This window comes from Felis catus, chromosome A1 (assembly GCF_018350175.1).
Source record: "Felis catus isolate Fca126 chromosome A1, F.catus_Fca126_mat1.0, whole genome shotgun sequence".
NCBI lineage: Eukaryota > Metazoa > Chordata > Mammalia > Carnivora > Felidae > Felis > Felis catus.
Window position 1 is genome coordinate 2,005,168 of NC_058368.1, and position 23,880 is coordinate 2,029,047.

General features: G+C 51.2%; 1 protein-coding gene across 4 annotated transcripts in view; it reads right to left on the reverse strand.

The window, feature by feature from the left end:
* LATS2 (large tumor suppressor kinase 2) overlaps positions 1–23,880 on the reverse strand; it is a 77,026-nt gene that overhangs the window by 14,583 nt on the left and 38,563 nt on the right. The window contains exon 2 of one of the 4 annotated variants that reach the window (XM_023249540.2): positions 773–928. The exons of the other annotated variants lie outside the window; for them this stretch is intronic. The gene's annotated coding sequence lies outside the window, so the exon portion shown is untranslated. The remainder of the gene's footprint in view (positions 1–772; positions 929–23,880) is intronic. 4 annotated transcript variants of the gene reach the window in all.

A 23,880-nucleotide genomic window follows, 5' to 3' on the forward strand; every position in this document is an offset into this window, starting at 1 on the left:
AGCGAGGCCGTGCCAGAGAGCAGGACGGGCAGTGGGACGTGTGGGTGCGTGTGAGGGGGCCGCGTCCGGGGCCGAGGGGCCCGAAGAGACATGGCGAGGCAGACGGGGCCACGGCAGTAAGGACAGAGCTCCCGGTTTAGAAGCAGAGCTCGGACCAGCAGGGCAAGTGCCTGACACGCGGCGGGGCTGCGGAGAGAGAGGTGCAGGGTGAGCACGGCGATGCCCACCTGCAGATGGGAGGCAACGCTGCACCCCCCCCCCCCCCAGCTATGTTATGCGATGAGGTCATGGCTGCAGAGAGCTCTCGGCGGCTTGGAGAGAGACACGGTATAGGGCCGCATCTTCTCAGGATGAGCCTGGAGCTCTGGGCACCCATTTAAAAACTGGGGGAGCCAACCCCAACCGCAGCCCTTCGGTCAGCACCGACCGCGCCACCTGCCGGGTCTGAAGCGCGGGCGCCGGGTCCCTTTGGGACCCCAGACACGCGCACCACCTCGGTGCCTGCCCGTCGACCGAGTCCAAATGAACAGCTTCTCCACCTCTGCCCGTTGCCCGGGCACTCGCGACTCCCACGTTTACGTGTTTACTGAGCTCTGAATCCAGGAACTTAACCGAGCAAGATCAACGGGAGACCAGAAACGACGACTGTGGTCACAGCAGTGCTTCAACTCGTAAAGCCCAAGCGACGCGATGAGACAACTCGCTTGTCAAGAACCACCGAATAATCCAGCTCGGCTGTGTCCCGTCCTCGACGTCTGCTCCCCGTGCTCACCTAGCAGGTCAGTGGTGCCTCGACATCAACTCTCGGAGACGCCACCGTGCGTGCACGTATCGCTAGGTCCCACGGCTGCGGGAGATCCAGGGTCATTTCCGAACCCACCGGGAACACGAGCGCTGTCTCTCCTCCAGCCTCACCGTCAGCCGCGGACTGCGAACAGACCCCCGCAGACGCCAGTCAGAGAGCACTAAACGCAGCCACCGGCACCACCTGCTGCCTGCGCGGTCGCTCTGGTGACCTCTCGCCCGCTCCAGGGGACTCCGGTTCTCAGACATCAGGCCGGCAGCTTGGAACGTCGCCACGGGCAGTGGCCCCGGGGCTGCGTGGGGACAGGTGCAGGGAGAGGGGAGGGACGGGCTGCCTGGTGGGAGAAGACCTGGGCCTCTGCCCTACAGGTCGGGTGCCCCTCCTGGCACAGGTCAGCGGGTTTAGTGGCGCCAAGGGGCCATTATATACAGCGTTTCTTTTTCTGTTTCCTTTTTTGGTTTCAGGAGTAGAATCCAGCGACTCGTCACTTACACACAACACCCAGCGCTCTTCCCCACAAGCACCCTCCTTAATGCCCATCACCCGTCTAGACCCCCCCATAACCCTGTTTTTTCTCTCGAGCTAAGAGTCTCTTATGGTTTGCTTCCCTCTCTGCTTTTATTTTGTTTTTCCTTCTCTTCCCCTATTTTCATCTGTTGTATTTCTTAAATTCCACACGGGTGAAATCATACGGTATTTTTCTTTCTCTGCCTGACTTACTTCGCTTAGCATAATACACGCTAGCTCCATATACGTTGCTGCAAATGGCAAGATTTTATTTCGTTGACGGCTCAGTAGTACTCCCGTGTATATATAAACCACATTTGCTTTATCCATTCATCAGTTCATGGGCACTTGGGCTCTTTCCCTAATTTGGCTATTGTTGGAAGTGCTGCTATAAACCTTGGGGTGCATGCACCCTCTTCAAGTCTAGATTTTTGTATCCTTTGGATATATACCTAGTCGTGCAATTGCTGGGTCATAGGGCAGTTCTCTCTTTAACTTTCTGAGGAGCCTCCACACTGTCTTCCAGGGTGGCTGCACCAGTTTGCATTCCACCAGCAGCAGACCAAAGTGCCCCCAAGAATGCCCAAATCCTGCCCCAGCGCTTGGGCACTTCTCCGGGACGGTACGCGCTCAAACATCAGCCTATTGCGCGCCAGGTGCCTGTACCTCCAAGCATCCTGCACGGGCTGGGCACACGGGCCCTCCTTGGCCCTTCCTCCCGCAGCACACACGCATGTCCCAGGGGCCTCTGAACTGTCTCTTCCTCTTACCTGTCCCCACGCCACCCCTGCGCCCCACCCCACGTGCTCCTCCGTCCCTCGTGCTCCTATTACCGATCCGCCCCGGGACAGATATAAAGGCATAAAGCGCAAGGCTTTATGCTTTGTTCTTCTTCCCATAATTCTAAAGAGGAAGGGAACGCGTTCTTTTCACCAAGTCTCGACGGACACTTCCCATCTCTTCCACTCCACTTCACCTCGGGCTGCCCCTCAAAAGTAACTACGTTCTGTGGGTGCGGAGATGAGACCGAGGTTGGGCGGCCCTGCCCTAAAGCGAGCAGGTGGCCCCAGTTTAAAGGGAAGGACAGTCAGGCATCCGGTCCTGTGTCTGACACTAGGAAGACACGGCTAAGTGATGGAACGGCCGAGTGGGACTGTGACCTGACATCAGTAGAGGAGGAAGGAGCCGCCAGCTGGGAGACAGACAGGAGAGGCCGTGGGTTCCCTGGGCGGGCTGCCTCCCGCTGTGTGGGAAGACAGGTAAAGCGCCCACGCCAACGAGGGCTACCCCCAAACGCAGGCTGGGAATGTCATAATCAACTGGTCTCCCTAGTTTTACTCTATGACCCAATTTGCATACCTGGGCCCTTCTTCAGGAGCCTCTGCTACAGAAGTTCACAAAATCTTAAAGCTGTCCCACTGTGTGTCTCTGAACCGCTTACCACTCACTGATTATTAACACTCGCAGACGGAGCGGTACGTCCGTCGACAAGACTTTGATGCCTTTATGTCACCCATCACCGTGCACCAAGAAGATCTTACATACAACTGAATTCTCCGAAAACACTCCAGAAGGCTTCAGTTAGGGCTGAACGTCTCACACGAAAGGCACACTTCGCCAGCAGGGACGAAGTTTTCTCTTCGAGACGGCCACGCGTGCTGGGATGGGAGCCGTCGTACGAGGTGCACGAGCTGTGACACGAGATGCCTCCAGGGTCCCCACGAGCTTCACGGCGACTGCTCCGTGCCACCTGCTGCAGACCCAACCTGTGCGGACTCGACCTGTCCCTTCCAGGCCTCCGTTCAGGAAACAGCCATGCCTCCCCCCAACCTCCGCGTCCCGCACCCAGTCTAGAAGCTCTGTTTGTCTGCTTTACCCACACCAGGGTGGTGGACGCTCGGTGCTCTGAAGGCGAGAGCATTCCACCTTAGGCGTCTCTCCCAAGAGGTTTCTCCTCTTACGTTTTATCAACAAACTGCTGAGAACTGAAAACGGCTTCTAGCCACAACAAATTCTGGAAAGCAGGAATCCCCCACATCTTGTCTGCTGTGCAACGGGCTGTGGTGAGGCAGTTTAACAAGTGGCCAAGTGGGTGAGGTTGGGGGCACGTGGCCACACCGCTCTCCCGCTGCCCCGGCAGGATCTGGGGCAGCTCCATGCTGGGACCGTCCCACAGCGTCCGCTGGGATCGGCCAAGGCCTCCACTGCAGGTGCATTACCACCTGACATCCCCGCCACCTGGTCCAGATCCTGCCCCTCCCTCTGAGCCTCCTCCCCAGCAGCCTTGCCCAGGGACCGGCTCCCTGGCAACCAGCTTTGCTGTCCCTCGGCCCCAGACGCATGGGCTCTCGGTCCGGGGAAGGGACTGTGGTCTGGCCAGGTATGTGCCCCACCTGCCTTTGCTCTCCTGACGTGGTCACCCTCAAATGGGTGCATTTTCTCCACCACTCACACTCACAGGTCCTCTGGGGAAGAGCTGTTGCAAACCTAGTCATGGTTCTGCAATTTCTGACTCATAACTCATAGGAAGATGAAAGTTGGGTTCACATACTCTATATAGCTCGATTATTTTATGGGCATCGACACAAGACTGAGAGTAATTGAAATTCAGTGAAAAGTTATTATGTATGAAAGAAGGAATTTCCTACGGAGATCTTTCCCCCACCTCCTTCCTGGTAAGGAAGCATTTTTCAAACATTAGCAAAGCCATATCCCCAACATTTTAACATTCCAGCTACGAATTTTGGCTGAAAAACTAGAAATGTAGAACTCGGGCCTTGCTGGGTCTATGTGGGCCTTGTCTCAGTCCTTCCCATACCCACTATCGATTTAAGTTCAAAGTTAAAACGGAGGGAGAGAGGGTCTGGCCGTCGCTCACTGGAGGCCCCATCTCTGGCCACCCGAGCACTGCTGTCCTGGGACTCCAACACCCGCTCTCTCCCCAAGTCCAACGGGCACTTGCTCAGCTTGCCAAGGAAGAAGACAGCACAGCCAGCTTTGAAACTGGGCGGTACTCCTCTTCTCCACCTTAAAAAGGAATGGGATCCAGCAGACTCGATTTCCTGAGAGAACAGCGGGAGAAGATCCAGAAATGCTAGCAGGGTAGGTAGCCTTGGAAGAAGCGTGCCCGCAGGGGAGGGGAGGTGCCTGGGTGAGCAGGGAAGCGACAGCCGCTCCTGGGAGCGCCAGGAGGCAGCCCAGGAGGCCCACACACTGCAGCAGGGTCTGCTGTTGCCTCTCATTCCCCGAACCAGATGCTTCCAAGAGTTCTTCTGGAAACAAAGCGGAACACAGTGTTTCAGCGCATCCGGCCGCCAGTCTGTCAAGCCTTAATCAGAAACACAGGCCTGGGGCGGGATGGATGTGAATCACCAGCCAGCCCCGCGGACCGGCCTCCCACCTCCCGCCATTCTTTGCACGGTATGTACTTCCCAGAGAAGGAAGCACGCTCTCCGCGGGCTTAGGAGAGCTTCTGTGCGAGTGCGCTCCAACGACGGCTGGAAAGTCAGGCGGGGAACGAATGGAAGCAACCTTTAGATTAGAAAGGTGATGTGTGTACAAGAAAAGAAAATCAATTACCACCGCACATCCGTGTGACTCACAGAAACATCAGCCCCTGGTGGTGGCCTCTTAAAGGTCTGCTGGACGAAGCCACGGGCACCTACACCTTATTTACACAGCAAGTGCCTCCGGGGAGGGTAACTGCTCAGCACGTCAGAGGGAAAAGAAACTCGGAGGTAGGGAACGAAGAATAAATTCAGCCTAAAATTAAACAAACATGAAAAAGCTGCAACCCAGCCAACGAGGAAAGAAGCACGAATACACTAGCATTTGATAAGTAGCATCTGATAACCAAGATAAAACAAGTGATTATAAAGATAAATGGGGGCGCCTGGGTGGCACAGTCGGTTAAGTGTCCGACTTCAGCCAGGTCACGATCTCGCGGTCCGTGGGTTCGAGCCCCGCGTCAGGCTCTGGGCTGATGGCTCAGAGCCTGGAGCCTGTTTCCGATTCTGTGTCTCCCTCTCTCTCTGCCCCTCCCCCGTTCATGCTCTGTCTCTCTCTGTCCCAAAAATAAATAAACGTTGAAAAAAAAATTTAAAAAAAAAAATAAAAATAATAAATAAAGATAAACGGGCCAGTGAAATAGAAACCATAATTCTCCTTTGAGGTGAATGCTTGTTAATAAGTATCAAAAGTTAGGGGCGCCTGGGCAGTTCAGCCGGTTAAGCGTCCGACTTCTGCTCAGGTCATGATCTCCTGGTTGGAGGGTTCGAGCCCCATGTCGGGCTCTGTGCTGACAGCTCGGAGCCTGGAGCCTGCTTCGGATTCTGTGTCTCCCTCTCTCTCTGCCCCTCCCCTGCTCATGCTCTCTCTGTCTTAAAAATGAACATTAAAAAAAAAAAAAGAGAAAAAAAAGTTTTGACTTAATTTTATGTTGAAACGTTTTTGTTAAAGACAGATCACAATAAGAGTATTTATTTATGCCTATGCCATGTTCCATTAAAGTAAACCTGCCTGTAGTGTGTAGCTACATCATTGTGGGCAGATGACCAAATTCTTCAGATCCCAGTTGAGTCCAGTGAAAGACCAAGATTTCACAAGGGAACCCCTCGGTTTTGAGGGATATTTGCTAAAATGCTAAAGATGTTTAGTTTTGCCACTTTGGAGATAGGTGGAGAGAGGTATAACACACTCCATGGAAACATCACATAGCAAAACTCCCTTTGGCTTTCAAACACACACGACACACGGTGACTGTCCAGAAATAAGCACTGACAACCGCCTGTCGCCTGGACACGCGAGCTGCAGCCCCCGGAGGAAGGCGAGTCCCTCGCCCTCCCCTCCGGTCGCGGCCGGCCTGGGACTTGCTCCAGTGAATGAACCACCACCGATAACCGTGCCAGTCCCGAGCCTCGCCTGGCCTTTAAGAGGCCGGGCTGCTTCCGTCTGGACTGTATGGCTCCCTGTGGAGCGGGAGAGAGCCCCATCCAGCCTCGGTGGCTCCAGCTGTCCTGCCGCAGCCCTGGCGTGTGGGTGGCGCCGTTTCGGATGCTCCAGCCTGAGCTGAGCCCCCAGCGGAATGAGCTGCACTGAACCCCGGGAGAAGCCACGCGGAGCAGAGGAACTGTCCAGCAGAGGCCAGCCAAGCCAGACGGTCGTCATAAGTAACACGTTATTACTTTTCGGGATGGTTTGTTACACGACAGTAAAAAACTGGGTCCGAGGCTGCTACTTCTGCAGCGTATAATCTGAGAAAGTATGTTCACCTATTCACCTTAAACTTTGAGTGGTTTGGTCTGCTAAACTTTTAAACAGTTTAACTTTGCAGAAATGGAAGATTATTACTATTAACGGGGACTTAACAAAATGCCAAGAAACAAAACTTCATCAGAAGAGGAGATGATCTCAATACTGATTGCTGGTATGCTTAGTGAAGTTTGAGAACTTCTGTAAACATCTTTATTTTAGTATATCCCCTTAGTCGGTCTAGTTTTCTGTAATGGCCCCAATAATAAAATACTTGTTTCGCCTTTGGTTATCGTAACTGGGCTGCATACTCAGCAGTAAGTACTGCCTTTTTACATAGTCTTGTAACTTTGTAGGCCCTCAAATAAATATTTGCTTGGGTTACTATTTGACCACAAAATTATTACTATACCTTTAAATGTTCCTGTTCTCTCAAGGGTACTAAATTCCTGGGTGTGACTTATGAGAATTTAGGTCCCATCCCTTTTTGAGAAAAAATATACAATTTTTTTTTGGTAACGGAAGTAAGAGGAAAATAGATGTAACACACAAAGTGTGTTCGGGAGGGGAGCCCGCGTGGCTCAGTCTGTTGAGTGTCCGACCCGTGATTCTGGCGCAGGTCACCACAGTCGCGGGGCCAAGCCCCTCGCGGGGCTCTGCCCTGACAGCTCGGACTCCGCTTGGGGTTCTCACTCCCTCTCTTCCTCTCAGCCGCTTGTGCTCGTGCTCTCTCTCAATAGATAAATAAACATTAAAGAGAATTAAAGTGCTTCAGGGAAGAATGGGCCAATGAATTTTTTTTTTTTTTAAGTAATCTCTAACCCAGGAAGGGCTCAAACCCACGGCCCCGAGATCAAGAATTGCCTGCTCTGCCGACTGAGTCAGCCAGGGGCCCCCAGGCGACTGTGTCAGTGTCTGCTGTGGGAGAGCTTCCTGGGTCCCGACCATACGTGGGCATAGGCATGAACTTGTGTGTGCACACGGCCCGCCGCCCGGGCTTAGGAAATGAGTACTGCACTGGGCTTCCCAGCCCCAGCCCCTGACCTGCAGGCACCCCTGAGCTCTGGCAGAAAGCCCATTGGCCCCAGCAGCGCCACGGAACAATCCAGCAGCATCCTGATCCAAGAAGTAAGAGCCAAGGCCCAAGAGAGATCACCCAAGGGCCTCATGAGGCAGAACTGGCTCCGGGCCCTTCCAGAGCACAGACCCCAGTGTTCCTCGTGCCTGGGGAAGCAAGACGTCTTTGGCCGACGGCCCAGGAACGGTGCGGTGGAAGCAACGAAGCCGGGAGCCCCACACAAGGCAGAACTGTAGGCACAGCTCTGGGCACCATTAGCCAGAGGGCCTGACGTCACAGGCAGGCAGAGGTCCACGTTTTCCCAACACAAAAGAAGACCTAAGTGGAGCCGCACACGCTCAAACGACGAGCTGAAGGCTGCCAGGCGGAGGGTGGGGCTGGGTGCAGGTGGACTTCGGAAGACAGATCAACCAACCGTGCGGTAGACAGGACGAGGTGATGTGCAGAGACAGGGCGGAGGGCTGGGCAGAGGCCGCGAGACCCAAAGCCGGCCTTCCTGACCCCCGCGGCTGCACAGGGCTCAGGCTGGCCAGGGCCGCACCGACCGCAGGCTCTCCCATGGCTTTCTCTTCCCGTGGCTCAGACGTCAGGACGAAGGTGCAGTGGGAAGGGCTCGCCGTGCGTGCAGTTCACCCACAGACTTAACTCTGAACCTCCACCATGGTCTGACAGGGACGGAGGTAAGATACTAAAGGCAAGTTAAGACAAAAGGCCACCTGCCGCGTGTGTTCTGCGGCCTGGAGGAGCCTTGCTCAGTGGTAAGGAGAAGGATGAAGGAAGGTAATTTGGAGATTTTTAAAAAAAATTTCTTAAATGTTTATTTATTTTTAAGAGAGACAGAACGTGAGCAGGGGAGGGGCAGAGAGAGAGAGAGGGAGACACAGGACCCGAGAAGCAGGGTCTGAGCTGTGAGCACAGAGCCCAATGTGGGACACGGACCCACGAGCGATAAGATTATGACCTGAGCGCAAGTCGGACGCTTAACCAACTGAGCCACCCAGGCGCCCCGGTAATTTGGAGTTTTGATTCACACTCTTGGTGGGAACTCTACCTTGAGAGGAAAAGGTCTCCAAAAAGGAAAAGATTCAATCTCTACCTCAACCCGTGAAGCTTTAGGAAGAAAAATCAGAGCAAGAATGATGAGAGACCAGTGAGTGAGGCATGGAAATCTGTCATCAGTGAGCAAAAGAAAACTGTTGCCCGAGATGTGCACATTTCTGCTGAAGACAGCACTACCCATCCCGGGTCTCTAACGCCACTGTATACACACTTGAAGAGGATAAGTGGGTGGCCGGTTCGACTCTACGAAGGACCATCTGCCACCAAAGTTTACGTGCTGCGACGAAGGACCAGCCTGTGCCAGCAATGGACATCAAGCTGGCCGACAGATGAGCCGGAGTCACCGAAGCTGAAGCACAAACAGCTTAAACGTGATTCTGGAAGAACAGATTTCTTCTCCTGGGCTCCAAGCCAGTCCTGGCTCTTGAAATTAAGTCCACGGAATACGTGGGAAGCCTGGCTTCTCTTCACTTGCGGACAAATGCTGCCTGTGAACGTCTCCCCTGGTCTGCCTCTGCACGACCCACTTACCTGAAGGCAGCACATGGGCCTACTTCGCGGGCACGTGCCTCTGTCACAGAACCTGAAGCTTGTTTTCTCTGCTTTTTGAGTCAGTAGCTGTTTTTGTTTTTGTGTGTTCCGGGCCCTCAATGCCTCTGTCGCACGTTGTTGGGGATGGCCGGCCCACAAGCATCAAGGGCAGGGGTGTCTCATGCCGTGTACCCACAGCTCTCTTCCCTGTGGTTACTATTTTTTTTTAATATTACCAAGTAAATGGGAAGGTCTAGGAAGCTAAGGTTCATTTAAGAAAGAAGACAGTGATCTGCTACTTTTACAAAGTACCCTTGAAGGATACAGTGTAACATATTAAATACACTATAATTTACTAAAATGTATAAATATTTTTGTTATGAAACCTGGTAGTGAAAACTAAAATTCCCTACTTTTTATGTATTTTTCACAAAAAGCTACAGTATAACTTTGAAATGGATACATATCGGAGAGTTAACTTTTAATTCACATCTTCAAGGGCTCAGAAGCTCTGTAACAATTTTCATTTTCCAACAATGTTTTAAAATCCACTCATTTTGTTTCAAATCTGGCTGTGACTACCAGTTATAATTTTTCTGGATTCTATGCTGCTGACAGTGAAATCCCAGGACATGCATTGCCAAATAGCGTTACAAATTTTATGTTAACAAAATACATATCTGTTCGGCGAGAATGTGGAGAAAAGGGAACCCTTGTGCACTGTTGGTGGGAATGCAAACTGGTGCAGCCACTGAGGAAAACAGCATGGAGGTTCCTCAAAACATTAAAAATAGGACTACCATATGGCCCGGGATTCCACTTCAGGGCATTTATCCAAAGGAAATACAAACACTAGTTCGAGAAGATATTTCCATCCCCACGTTTGTTGCAGCATTATTTACAACATAAGTATCCACTGATGGATGAATGGCTAAAGAAAATGTGTGCACATCTACATACACACACACACACACACACACACACACACACACACACACACACAGAATCTTATTCGGCCATAAAAAAATAAGCCAGATAATGACAAACACTACATGACCTCACATATATGCAGAATCTTTAAATACCCAAAACCTAAAAAGGGGCCTTCCTTTAAAGTTACAAAAGGACCCAAGAACACACAGCTCCAGTTCCAGTATTCTCAATGCCAGTAACTGTCCCCATCACCCCTCAGCGCCTTCAATCCTGCCGGCCTAATCGTCTCACAAAACTTCGTAACTGGAACTAAGTTATGGGGCGCCTGGGTGGCTCGGTCCATAGAGGGTCCGACTCTTGATGTTGGCCCAGGTCATGACCCCAAGGTCATAGGGCTGAGCCCCACACTGGGCTCCATGCTGAGTGTGGAGCCTGCTTAAGATCCTCTCCCTCTTTCTCTCCTTCTCCCTCTGCCCCTCTCCCCTCCTCGCTCTCTCTCTCTAAAAAAAAATAAAACTTTGTAATTGGAGAAAAATTATCCTTATTAGTGAGGATATATAACTAACTACATAGTGAAGGAAACAATCTGAGATGTTAACACTGCATCATCTCTCTGTGTGGTAGGATCAGGTGTGAATTTTATATCCTTCATACTTTTCCTGCACTTTGCAAATCTGTAATGACTTTGCATTGTTTTTGTATTTATAAAATAAAGTCTCAATAAAAATGCATCAACCCCAGGGGCACTTGGGTGGCTCAGTCGGTAAAGCGTCCGACTTTGGCTCAGGTCATGATCTCGCGGTTCGTGGGTTTGAGCCCCGCGTCGGGCTCTGTGCCGACAGCTCAGAGCCTGGAGCCTGCTTCCGATTCTGTGTCTCCCTCTCTCTCTCTCTCTCTGCCCCTCCCCTGCTCACGGTCTGTCTCTCTCTGTCTCTCAATAATAAATAAACGTTAAATAATTTTTTAAAAATGCATCAACCCCACCCTCCGATACATATACGCAAACACCCCACCGGTAATGCCTGGACTCAGGTGCTCCTCTCCCCCTGGCCTTTCTCACTCTGGCTGGAAACTCCCCCTCCCCCCCCCCCCCCCCCCCCCCCCCGCAGGGCCCGCCTACACACTCCTGCCCTCTTTGGCCTCTGTCCCCTCCCCCCGAGCTGCGACCCACCACGTGGGCTGTACTCTCCGTGGCTTGCCACTCTGCAATGCACCACAGACATCTGCCCTGCGGCTTAACGTCCTGGGACCCTTGCTCCCACGGCTCCCAATGCGGGAGTGTCAGCCCGCTCCCAGCTCCAGCTTCACAACTGCCTACACACTTCTGCAGCCTGGGCTCAAGCCCTTATCCCAGCATGGGCACTCCCCGACGCCCGTCCCCTCACCCTGCAGCCAGCACCCGGGAGAATGGACTTCTGTCTCCTCGTATCAGAATGCCCTGTACACGCCGTCGAACTGATGCCCCTGAGTTGCACTTACTGGTTCGTATGCCGTCTGCCCCTACCGGACTGTGGGAACATTGAACGAAAGCCCACTACTGAGTCATTTTGAGAAACGTACCTACTGAGAGCCCACCAGATGCTAGGCATCATCGTAGGCCCTGGGGAGACAGAGGTGAACAAAACTGAGGAAAATCACAAAGTGACGACCGAAAGTGTAGGTGTTGCGACGGTGACAAGCGCTAAGTGGAAAAAAGTCAAATGAGGCTTATGGGGAGAAGGTGATGTCAGGTCAAGGGTAGTGGGGCTGATGGGGAGTGTGTGAGGTCAGGTCAGAGGTATTGGGTTGCCATTTTATAAAGGAGGCTCAGGGTGCCCGGACGGCTCGGTCAGTGAAGCGGCCGACTACGGCTCAGGTCATGATCTCGCGGTCCGTGGGTTCGAGCCCCGCGTCGGGCTCTGGGCTGACAGCTCGGAGCCTGGAGCCCGTTTCAGATCCTGTGTCTCCCTCTCTCTCTGCCCCTCCCCCACTCACACTCTGTCTCTATCTCAAAAATAAATAAAGGATGTTCCCAGACCTCTCTATTATGGGAACATGTGGACAGAGATCTGAAGGAAGGGAGAGAGGGAGCCCAAAGGTTTCTGCAGGAAGGGGGCAGTGACTAAAAGGCCTTGAGGCAGGCAAAAGACTGTTGAGGACAAAGCAGGCTCGGGGTGGCTGGAACAGAGCAGGGGGTCAGGGTGCTGAGACTCAGGCCCCGAGTTACTGGGACGCTGCTCACAGGAAGCAGTGTGTTTATGTGAAACCAACCGATCCAACTGATTTCACCCCAGCTGCCAGCGGCACCCTGCCCTCCCCTCCCCTCCCCTCCACGTCGCGGTTCCCACGTGCGGGACCCGGTCCCCCAGGCTCATTTTGGCATTTCAGTGCTGACAAACCACCGGGCAGGATCTCCGTGCACACAGGCCACGATGAGGACCTGGCTTTCACCGAGTGAGATCAGAAGCCACCCAAGAGCACAAGACCTGCTTTCTGCTTTAAAAGGGTCGCTGCGGCCACTGTGCGAACGGACTCTAATGGTACGCAGGGAGAGAGGGGGTCAGCCGACACCCCAGATCCGACTGGCTGTCCACATGCTCTGCCCCGCGGCAGGGGCTCTGCTGGGCCTCCTGCTGGGCTCTCAGGAGGGTCCTCTCAGCTCCCACAGGGCCTCGGTTACCGGCTCCTTTGGCTCCAGACCACAGCCCTTGGGGGGGGGTGTCCTCCTCAATGTGGGGGCAGCCTTCTGGGTGTTGTTGGAAGAATGACTCAAGACTGAGACAGAAACAGAGCCAGGAACTGTGCACGTGGTCTCCAACCCTCAGAATGACTCCAAAATGTCGGCACTCACGTTTTATGAAAGCCAGGAGACTGAGGCTCGGAATGAGTAATCATGTCTCAAGTTCATGCCATCGGTGGTTCAAAACCCAAGCAGTCAACAAAAAGTCCGATGTCCTTAGTAATCACAGAAACTGCATTTTTTTTTAAACAAGGGGCTATTTCACGCCCCTCAAATTGACATATATTTAAAATGTCTGGGAGCTCCAGTGGTGCAATGGGTTAGCGCGTGGTACTTACAAAATGTCTGATGTCACCAGGCATTGGCAAAGATAGAGACCTGCCCCGATAAACTGAGGAAAGAAGTGCGAATTGGTGTAACCATGTAGGTGACTACTTTGACAATACCTAGGAAAGTTAAAGATGCTCCGATCCTGTGACCCTAACATCCTAACATCCTTCAGAGAAATTTCCATGTTCATAAGGAGACCTACAGAAGAATGCTCACTGCACTTCTATTGGTAAAAGAAAACTGGAATCAATCTGAATGTCCGTCAACAGAGTAATGGATAGATAAGGGGGGACATAATTACACGGTGCAATACTGAGCAATTAAAATGAATCACAGCCTCTTCTATCAACAAGGAAAAATCTCAAAAACATGCTGAATAAAAAAAACCAAGTTGCAAAATCGTATCGTATAGAGTTTTTTTGAATTTGTAAAACAATAGCGTAGATTGGTTATAGTATGCAAGGGAATGAGAAGATTGATTCAGGACAGTACTTGCTAGGGAGGGAGGGGAGAGATCAAGGTTGGAGAAGCCAGAGAAGCTTGACTACATATGTAGTCTCTGAAACAGTATTGCAATTCCAGACTTCAGTTCTATTACAAAGCTGTAGAAACCAAAACAGTATGGGACCGGTACAAGAATAGCCACGTAGAACAGACACAATGTAACAGAATAGGAAACTCAGGAATAAATCCACAATCATAAGATGAATAATATATAATAAAGCATATCTAATGGGAAAAAGACAGTCTTTTTAGCAAATGGTACTGGGAAAACTGGACAGCAACAGGCAAAAGAATGAAACGGGGCCACTTTCTTAGACCACACCCAAATATAAACTCAAAATGGATGAAAGACCTAAATGTGAGACAGGAAACCATCAAAATCCCAGAAGAGAGCTCAGGCAGTAATGTCTCCGACATCAACCGTAGCAACATTTTTCTAGAGATGTCTCCTGGGGCAAGGGAAACAAAAGCAAAAATAAACTATTGGGAATACATCAAAATAAAAAAGCTTCTGCACAGAGAAGGAAACAATCAGTAAAACTAAAAGGCAGCAGTGTCCAAAATACGGAAAAAAACTTCTGCAACTCCACACCCAACAAACAAATAATCGAATTAAAAAATGGGCAGAAGAACGCACATTTCTCCGAAGAAGGTATACAGATGGTCCACAGACACATGGAGAGATGCTCGATATCACTTACCATGGGGAAATGCACATCCAAACCACAGCAACATGTTACCTCACACCTGTCTGAAGAGCTAAAACCCACAACACAAGGAGCAAGTCTTGGAAAGGATACTGAGGAAAAAGGAGCCCCCCTGCACTGCTGGTGGGAATGCAAACTGGTGTAGCCACTCTGGGAAACAGCATGGAGGTTCCTCAAAAAGTAAAAGTAGAACTACCCTACCCCATGACCCAGTAAGTCCACTACTGGGTATTTACCCAAAGAATACAGAAACACTAATTCAAAAGAATACAGGCACCCCAATGTTTACAGCAGCATTATTTATAATAGCCAAATTTTGGAAGCAGCCCAAGTGTCCATCGATAGATGAATGGATAAAGAAGAGGTGATCTATCATGGATAGATACACACACACACACACACACACACACACACACACACACACACACACACATATACACAATGGAATATCGTTCAGCCGTAGAAAAGGATGAAATCTTGCCATTTCCAACAATATGGTGCTAAGCGAAACAAGTCAGAGAAAGACAAATACCATGTGATTTCACTCCTGTGTGGAATTTAAGAAACAAAACAAAGAAGCAAAGGGAAACACAGAGAGAGGCAAACCATGAAACAGACTCTTAACTACAGAGAACAATCTGAGGGTTGCCAGAGGGGAGGTGGGGGGGGGGTAACGGGGAACCAGGCGAGGGGACTAGGGAGTGCTCCTGCTGTGATGAGCGCTGCGTGAGGCATGGGACTGGGAAGCACTAGACTGCACACCTGAAACTAGAATTACACGTATGTTAACTAACTGGAATTAAAATAAAAACTAAAAAAAAAGAGGCTCTGAGACAAATGGGGGGAAATGTTCTCTTATTCTCCTTTACAAATGTTTGAAAGATTACATCATCATCATCAATCATCACCAAATATACCGAACAATAAAACCAACACCCAGTTTCTCTTTGTCCCACGGTCTTTCTTCACAGTCCTGCCTCCTTATCCTGTAAGCATTGAGGGCCAAAAACTGAGTCATATTCATGTTTGTATTCCACTGTGCTTAGCAAACAGGGACTGCTCACTGTTTGGTTAAGTACCGAGCGAATGAACACATGTGCAGAAGCACAGCCCTTCATCCCGTGGTTTCCCCCCCACCTTGCAAGTTCTTGGAAGGCAGGAAAAAGCATCATTTCACATCCGAGTCAGTGTCCTTGAGACCTTTTCAAATAACCCATTCTTCCTTTGCACCTGCTCCTATCTCCTCACCTTCTCCTCTCAGGCAACTATCTGAAATCCCTCTTGCAAATTGGTTCAAATTCAAATTGTCTGGGGACAACTGGCCCAGCAAATAATGTCTAGGAATGAAACAGTTAATTAGAAGTCTATCTATCTGGGTGTTGCCTATGGAGTGAAAAATTACAAATGGACTGAGTGTCCCAAAATAAACTAATGTCTATCAGTCATGTAGTGAACTACAACACCATTAAAAAAAAAAAAATAGTGTGAGGGAATAAAATTTCATGACATGGGAAAACGTTTCTACTATACTGCCAAGTAAAAATAAACCAACAGGGGCTCTGGAGTGGCTCAGTCGGTTAAGCGTCTGACTCTTGATTTTGGTTCAGGTCATGATCTCAGGGTTGCTGAGATCAAGCCCTGCGTCTGACTCTGTGCTGACAGCTCGGAGCCTGCTTGGGATCCTCTCTTTCCCTCTCTCTGTCCCTTGTCCCCCCTCCCCCCCACCTTTTCCGTAAAATAAATAAATATTAGAAACAAACAAAAAATGGTAACAAAGATACATATACGACTTCAGCTCATACTTGGTGCATTAGCCGCAAGTCTGGTTACTCTTGGTTTACGTTTCGTTTTCCGTCATAGCTCTTACACGACAATCACGGTGAAGAAGGGATCTCAGTAGCTGGTAGAACACAGAACTAAATGCAGAAGAGCTACAGACCCCACAGATGCCCAAGCGCGTGACGTGAGCCCACAGGGCAGGGGAGGGTGAGGTGTGCAGCGGAAAACAGGTGCTCTGCCGGAGGTCCATATGCAGGGCACCTATGTCCTCGGGTCCCCACCCTGGGCAGGAGGCACTGAACCAGAAGCACTGGCATCGGAGACCGTAGCGCAGCCAGGGGCAGACAGGAAGCACCAGAAGGAAGCAGAGACCGGGCCAGACATGCTGGATCGACGACGGCCCGCCAGCGACCCTCTCCTGTCCTGTGGACAGACCTCCCAGAGCCACTGCCCATCCCCCCTGCAGCTCACAGACTTGAGGGGCTCCCCTGGAAAAACCCAAGTGTCCCCGAGACGAGCCTCCAGAAGCAGACAGTTGAGGGACTGGCTCTCTGCCTGATCTCCCTACAGCGAAGAGCCCATCAACAGGCCCCACCCCACAGTCCCTCCGCTCAGCATCTCAGTGCGTCACTCCCCAATATGAACAGCCCCCGATCACCAGACCCTCGGGAAAGTCTTCCAACAGGAAGTCAGCACAAATCAAACAGTACATGCGACAGGACCCTGTTCTCGTGAGACCTTACGAAATCACAGCTTATACCACACGTTCACGGTAGCCGCCTCGCGGTGGCAACAGCATGACTCTCCATAAACGTGCGCCAAACACCCCCTGGGGGACCCGTGACCCTTCCTGCTTCCTCTCGCTTCTCCTTTGGCCACTATTCTGAAACGTCTGCTCCCCCTCACTCAGCCTATCAAAGGCTGACACGGACTTGTCGACGCGGCGAATGTGTGCCAACTTCTGGTTGAAAGAATCGACACACCGTCTCCGCCCCGCCATGGGTCTCAGACCTTCACCAAATGCGAAGGCACGCTGACCCTCTGCTGCAAACGACGTGGCTGGAAGTAATGTTTCTCGTTTCAGGGAGGATCGTGCTCTTAAACTGGTCACTGGACCCACAAGTGGCAGAAAGCGGATTAAAAAAAATCACAAAATGTACAACTTCTTAGGCGCATTAACATTTTCTCTGAGAAAACAGAGGTTTTGAACGGCAAGTGACCCCATGTGATGGATGATGAAACAGTTCTCAGTACACGCTACTGCTGGGAGGCTCTGCCCCGGTCCAGGAATTTCAAGATCTGTTGTGCTTCTGTCTCGACTGGACAATCTGGGGGCAAAATACCACCGGCAGGCTAGGACAGAGCTAAGAGTTCCAAAAATGATAGAACACTGCACTTATTAATTTTTGCCAGAAATTAATTTCAGCCCTCCCACGAGGAAATTTTCTATTCCTGTTTTCTACCTAACAGTGCTCCGACCCTCAGAGTGAATTCTTAGGAAATGCCATTTATGCCACCGGCCACAGCCCACAACTATAAGCGGTTTGGTAGATTTTTGAAGGAAATGGGCAGCTTGAGAGGATGACGTTGGCACAGGGCCACGTGCTGTACAGGACCCTTTACCTAAATCATCTGCCGTCAACCCCACAACTACCCTGTGAAATGAGAATTACCCACCACGGTTCCGAGACGGAAAAACCGAGACTAGAACAGATCAGTAATTCACCTAGAGTGACAGAGACAACACGGCTCTCTGCCTGATCACGGACGGGCTGGTGTTAAGAAGCTGGTGTTGTTTCTGTTACAGAGCAACTAGTTGAGGTACAGGGGTTTTGTTCAAGCCAACGACTTCGTGATTTCAGCTGTTAACATTTCGTTTGTTCGGAACAGTTACTAAAGCACCAACCCGTAAGGGGCCCTGCTCTGGGTTCTGGGGCTGCAGCAGTGACAGAGCAGACCAAAGTCCCTCTGCTCATGGGACTTCCATTCTGGGGGTGGGGAACGTTCCTACGCCTAACGATTCTCGTTGCTTGCTCACTCAGGCCAGTTACGCCAACCAGCTGTAGCACTCAGGTGCAGTGGGGGCTGCTTTTAGGGGTTACTGGTAACTACTCAGTAGAGTTACGGAAGCATGAGGTTGGTCCCGGTGGGACCTGGCCCGTTGTCCTCGCTTCATGCCCAAGTCATAGGCCCGTCCTCAGGGTGCGAGCAACGAGCCTGAGCCAGGACTATCATACCTCGGAAAAGCAAAACCCAGCGTGCGCTAATTCCAAAACGCATGGAAAGAGTCGAATTCTCCGTAGACAAGATCTAAAACAGGCAGGCAAGGTAAAGGTGGGGTCGTGTGAAAAGCTGCACTCGGAAGTCTGTGATACAAAGTCTTGACCTTGTTTCAAGGCCGCAGCAGAGTTCCATTTTAACGGTTCGCCTTTCACATTTATGTTGGAATGCTCTTTCCTCTTACGCTCTGAAACGTCCTTGTCCTTGTCCTCCATGAAGTTTGTGTAGCTCATTTAAAAATGAAATAAGGGAGCGGATTTCAAAGGCTAAACGCTTTAAGGGGAGCAAACGGATAAGAAGAGAATTATTCTAAAAAACCAGAACAGGACAATACGAAGTCTGTGATGCTGGGGAGCATCCCTGGACGCTCCCTGGACGGGGACGGGGACGGGGACACGGATGGGCCATGTGTGGCGCTCGCGAGCCCAGCGGCCTTCCTTCTCACTCGTGCTCTCAGATGGGAGCAAACCGCAGAGGACAATTGGCAATTCAAGCGGCTATCCTCTCAGGTCAAATGATCTATCTGAAACAAGTTCCAGGACTCAGACACAGCAGCCAAAGAAAGCAGTCACGCAGTCCGCTTCGACAAACCAAAAAAGCCCGTTTGCACTGCCGTATGGTTTGGCTTAGCTCGAGACGCGAGTATGAGTACAGCGTAACCTTTGCTAAGGAACGGCCACGAAGCAAGTCTTTTCGGATGAAAGGCATATGTTTGATGTGTGTTACAAAATTCCACGCCGGGAGGGTTTCACGGTAGCTCTTTCAGGGCGCTGTGGAGGCAGCACCCTCGCCAGCGATGCCCGCCTCGGTCGCGGTCACAGCGTCAGAAAGACACACACCAGCAGCCCGTCCGCTAATGTGCGTCCTGCTGGCCTCACTGAACTGGGACGGTCCGTTTCTGGAGCCAGCTCTGCCGCTATCCAAGCTGAGCAACACAAACAAACATCACGGGGCCAGGGAAGGGATGAAAACGATCCTCTAAAAAATGTGTGTGGACTGGTTTAACTTTAGAGACTCAACCACATGAACACTCCTTTCTCAGAAATTCACAAACAACACCTAACGGTCTTTACCCAGCTGGGCAATCTGAGCTCTTCTAAGATCTGGTCTGTTTGGTGACAGTTTAGTTTTTTTTAATTTCTTTTTTCTTTATGTTTTTCTTTATTTTTGACAGAGAGAGAGAGACAGAGCATGAGCAGGGAAGGGGCAGAGAGAGAGGGAGACCCAGAATCGGAAGCAGGCTCCAGGTTCTGAGCCATCAGCACAGAGCCCAATGCGGGGCTCAAACTCACAGACTGAGATCATGACCTGAGCTGAAGTCGGACGCTTAACCGACTGAGCCACCCAGGCGCCCCGGTGAAAGTTTAGTTTTGAAAAAGGTACTGAAAATGTATCTGTCGGCTGGCTGGCTGTAAGCCCCAAGAGGGGCCATCAGGTCTCGTATGTTCACTACGGTACCCTTGGGGGCCTAACACTGTGCCTGGCACGCAGCAGGCCCTCCCTAATACACGCTGAATCAGCGACACTAGGAATTTATTTTCAGGCTCAAACACCTGGTGTTCTGGCTAAAACTGTCTAACACTCTTGGTCCAGTAACATCTAGGTTACCATGAAATGACCTATAGCGAACTTCAGCAAGTGTGGTTTTAGCACTTTCTTTATTCTTTCATGTCGGAGTTCAGACGTCAGATGGTGGTAGGAAAAAGTCCAGATCGGCTGTAGAGATGAAGGGACAGCCAGCCGGAGGACCGACCGCGGGAGGGTGCTTGTGTTTGGTGCGTTTCACTTTGTGCTGCTGGTTGTAACCCTCAGGACCCTGCCCTGGATGAAGGTCTGTGTTTCACACACAGCAAGGACCAGGACTCTGGCAGAGAGCAGACAAGGTACCCTCTCCTCTGCACAACTTCTGAGACGTGGTGAAGGAATCATCCACACATAATTAAAGACACCTAGCAGACCCGCACAGTAATCCACATGATGCACAGTAACTCACCTGAAACCCAAATAAAACTTAGAAACTTCTGGAAGAGGACAACAAGCAAAATACCTTTGGCTTCGCTGACGCCCAACTTTAAAAATTTTCCAAGGTGGGTGCTATAAACAGAATTCCGGGGATTGTCAAGAATTAATTTTGGGGGCACCTGGCTGGATCCAGAGGTTGAGCACGTGACTCTTGATCTCAGGGTTGTGAGTTCAGGCCCCATGTCGGGTGGAGAGATTACTTAAAAATAAAATCTTTAGAAAAAAATTAATTTTCTAGGATCAGCAGTTTCCCTTTTTATACCGGTTCATTCCTTTAAAAGTAGCCAGGAAAAAAACGTTCTTTCTTCTTATTTCACCCTTGTCCTACAACCAGGAAATATCAGCACTCTGCTGTAAATACTAGGACATTAAGCACAGCCCCTCTTGTGACCTTGAGTAAAAACAAGTGTTTCTCCACACCAATAGCAAATGACTGGTTTGTTCACTTCACAGTTGAGAAATGAGCCGAAAACCTCCTGCTCCTAAAACCCCACAGAAAACCTAAAGTAGGGGTGCCTGGGTGGCTCAGTCGGTTAAGCGTCTGACTTTGGCTCAGGTCATGATCTCACAGCTTGTGGGTTGGAGCCCCGCATCAGGTTCTGTGCTGAGAGCTCGGAGCCTGGAGCCCGCTTCGGATTCTGTCTCCCTCTCTCTGCCCTCTCCTGCTCGTACGCTGTTCTCCTCTCTCTCAAAAATGAATAAAACATCAAAAAAATAGTTAAAAAAAGAAAAAAAAGAAAACCTAAAATAACTGTCTACCACAGCAGGGCCCATGACTGCCCCCTTGCTTCCTGTTCCATCCACCTCCCTGACATGAGGGACCCCAGGACAAAGGACAATACCTGCCCAGCCCTTGGCCACGTGTCTGTTCTCAGAGAGAAGTCTGAGTGGGACACCAAATTACTCCGGAGAAAGAAACACGCCCCGTGGAATATAGCAAAACCGGAAACAAATTCGTCTTCGTTGGAAGGGCTTCTTTCTTTCTCAGGTTTCTAAGGAAAGTGAAGCAGTGGAGTAGTCACGGGAGGGGACAAACCATCAGGGAAGCCCTCAGCAGAGTGCCCAGCACTTGAACAGCAGCTGGGTGATGAAGTAAAACACGGAGCCCGTCCCCGCGTCACTGTCCGTCCGCACTCTATGCAGAAGTGCGTATGGTTGCCATTTTGTTTACACCGGGACTCACATTTCATGACAAGGTGCCCTTATCTACATGTGATGTGCTTCTCCGCGTTGTGATTCACAGACCACAAAATGCTTGTCTGATCCATCCGAGGATCTCGCTCTGCAGTTTGAAAGACACTTGACCGAAAATGCTTGGGGGCCATCAGCAACCCTTCCACCAAAAGGAGCAGTCATTTCTTCATACCAGTGATGTGAGACTTTTGAAAATGCCCTCCCTTCAGTGTCGGTGCCACAGTCCTCTCCTGTCTTCCCACGTTCGAGCCGCCACGTGGAAGTGGGAAGGCGTCGGCTGGGCTGGCTCGATTCTCCAGGATCAATTTTACTCCCGCGGAGGACCATCAGCTAGTCGGTCAGCAGATCTGCAAACTCACAGGGCAGAAAGGTCTGTGGACCCTAGGACGCTCCCTCAGGCACGTACAAGGACTTAAGAGGTCAGTGAGAGTGAGGATTTATTTGAGAAACAGGGAAGCGAGTTCCTTCCTGATTGGGAACAGACGACCCTATCTGGAGCTTCTTGTGACCTGCGGGGTCTGCAATGATGCGGAAGGAACTTACCAGCAGCACGTGATAAGGCACTGACCCGGAAAAGCGAAACCAGGTCCCAGGGCCCCTGACGCTGGGCCCGGAAAGCAGGCTGGCGGGCACGGCCTGCTCTGGTCCCACACACACCCCGCACACACCCGTCCACCAGCCTCCGACAGGGCGCCAGGGCGCCTTGCACAGCACCCCAGAAACCAGCTGGGGTACCAAGCAGCACAAGGTGAAAGGTCCTTCCTCCCAGCCTTCTCAGATCCACACGCTGAGATAACCAAAATGCGCCCCTGGACTGCCTTTCCACACTGCCGTCCCCACATCAGAAGGGCGGACTTCATTTGTGACACGAAAGCGATTAGAGCAAAGGGTGGTGAGCCCGGCGGGAAACAGAGGACCGCCGAGAGGACTAGCCCCGTGGGCGCCCACGCTTGCTGAGGACTTTTTAAAAATACCAAGGCCCGGAACCCATGCAAGACGGATGAAATCGGAACCTCTGGGGCTGGGTGTGCGAGCCTGTGTGTGTGTGTGTGTGTGTGTGTGTGTGTGTGTGTGTGTGAGAGAGAGAGAGAGAGAGAGAGAGAGAGAGAGAGAGAGAGAGAAAAGAGAGAGTGTGTTTGCACATGTTCCCAGAGCTCCCCGTGAGTCTAAGTGCTCAGGGCTGAGAACTGTTGCTTCCAGCATTTGCCCTGAGGTTCTACACTTCCCCCAACACACCCTCTACCTCTTCTCTCCCACTGGTGCTGGAGCTAAGCTCCCTGACACCCCATCTTCAGACCGCGCTGTCGGAAAGCAGGCGCCGCATGGCCCTTGCTCCCCTGTGCCCCAGTCCAAACCGCCGCCCCCTTCCCGAGAGGCAAAGTGAGTTCTGCCAAAGTCAAAACTGAGCTTTTTATCCCAGGTGCTTCCAGGAATCCCGGGCTTGCCACCCGAGTCCGAGAAATTGAATATTTGAGCAAGCGGGGGTCAGAGATGAGAGGTATTAAAGGTATTAAACAATCAACCAATTTAGATATGAAAATGGGAGTTTCATTCGCCGGGTTTTGGGAAACTGAACTTGATATAAACAGAATTATTCACCGTGATAGAGAGTAAAAGGTCTTCACTATATTCACGAAGGGATTTTCCAGCTACTCTTCAGGGAGGCGGGAGGGGCCATAATATCCTGGCTTTAAAAGAAATAATCACTTTTTCTGAGACGCATTTATCATCTTGATCATATATAAATTAAAGTCATGGGGCACCTGAGTGGCTCAGTAAGTGTCCGACTTCGGCTCGGGTCATGATCTCGCGGTCTGTGGGTTCGAGCCCCGCGTCGGGCTCGGGGCTGACGGCTCGGAGCCTGGAGCCTGCTTCACATCCTGTGTTTCCGTCTCTCCCTCTGCCCCTCCCCCACTCATGCTCTGTCTCTCTCTCTCTCTCTCTAAAAAATAAGCACTAATTAAAAAAAAAACTTAAAAACATGATAAGCCATGAACCTTCCCCTTCTTACTCTGCATGCCGTGCCAACGGCCCCCCCCCCAGGCATCTGATCTCCCCTCTTTAGCAAACACAGGAGGCAGCTGAGCGGCCGGTTTTGAGCCTCGAGCCGCTGGCAGGGGAGTAGAGAGCCGCCAGAGGGAAGAGGGCTCGGCCCGACCCCAGCGAGGGGGCCTGACGCAGG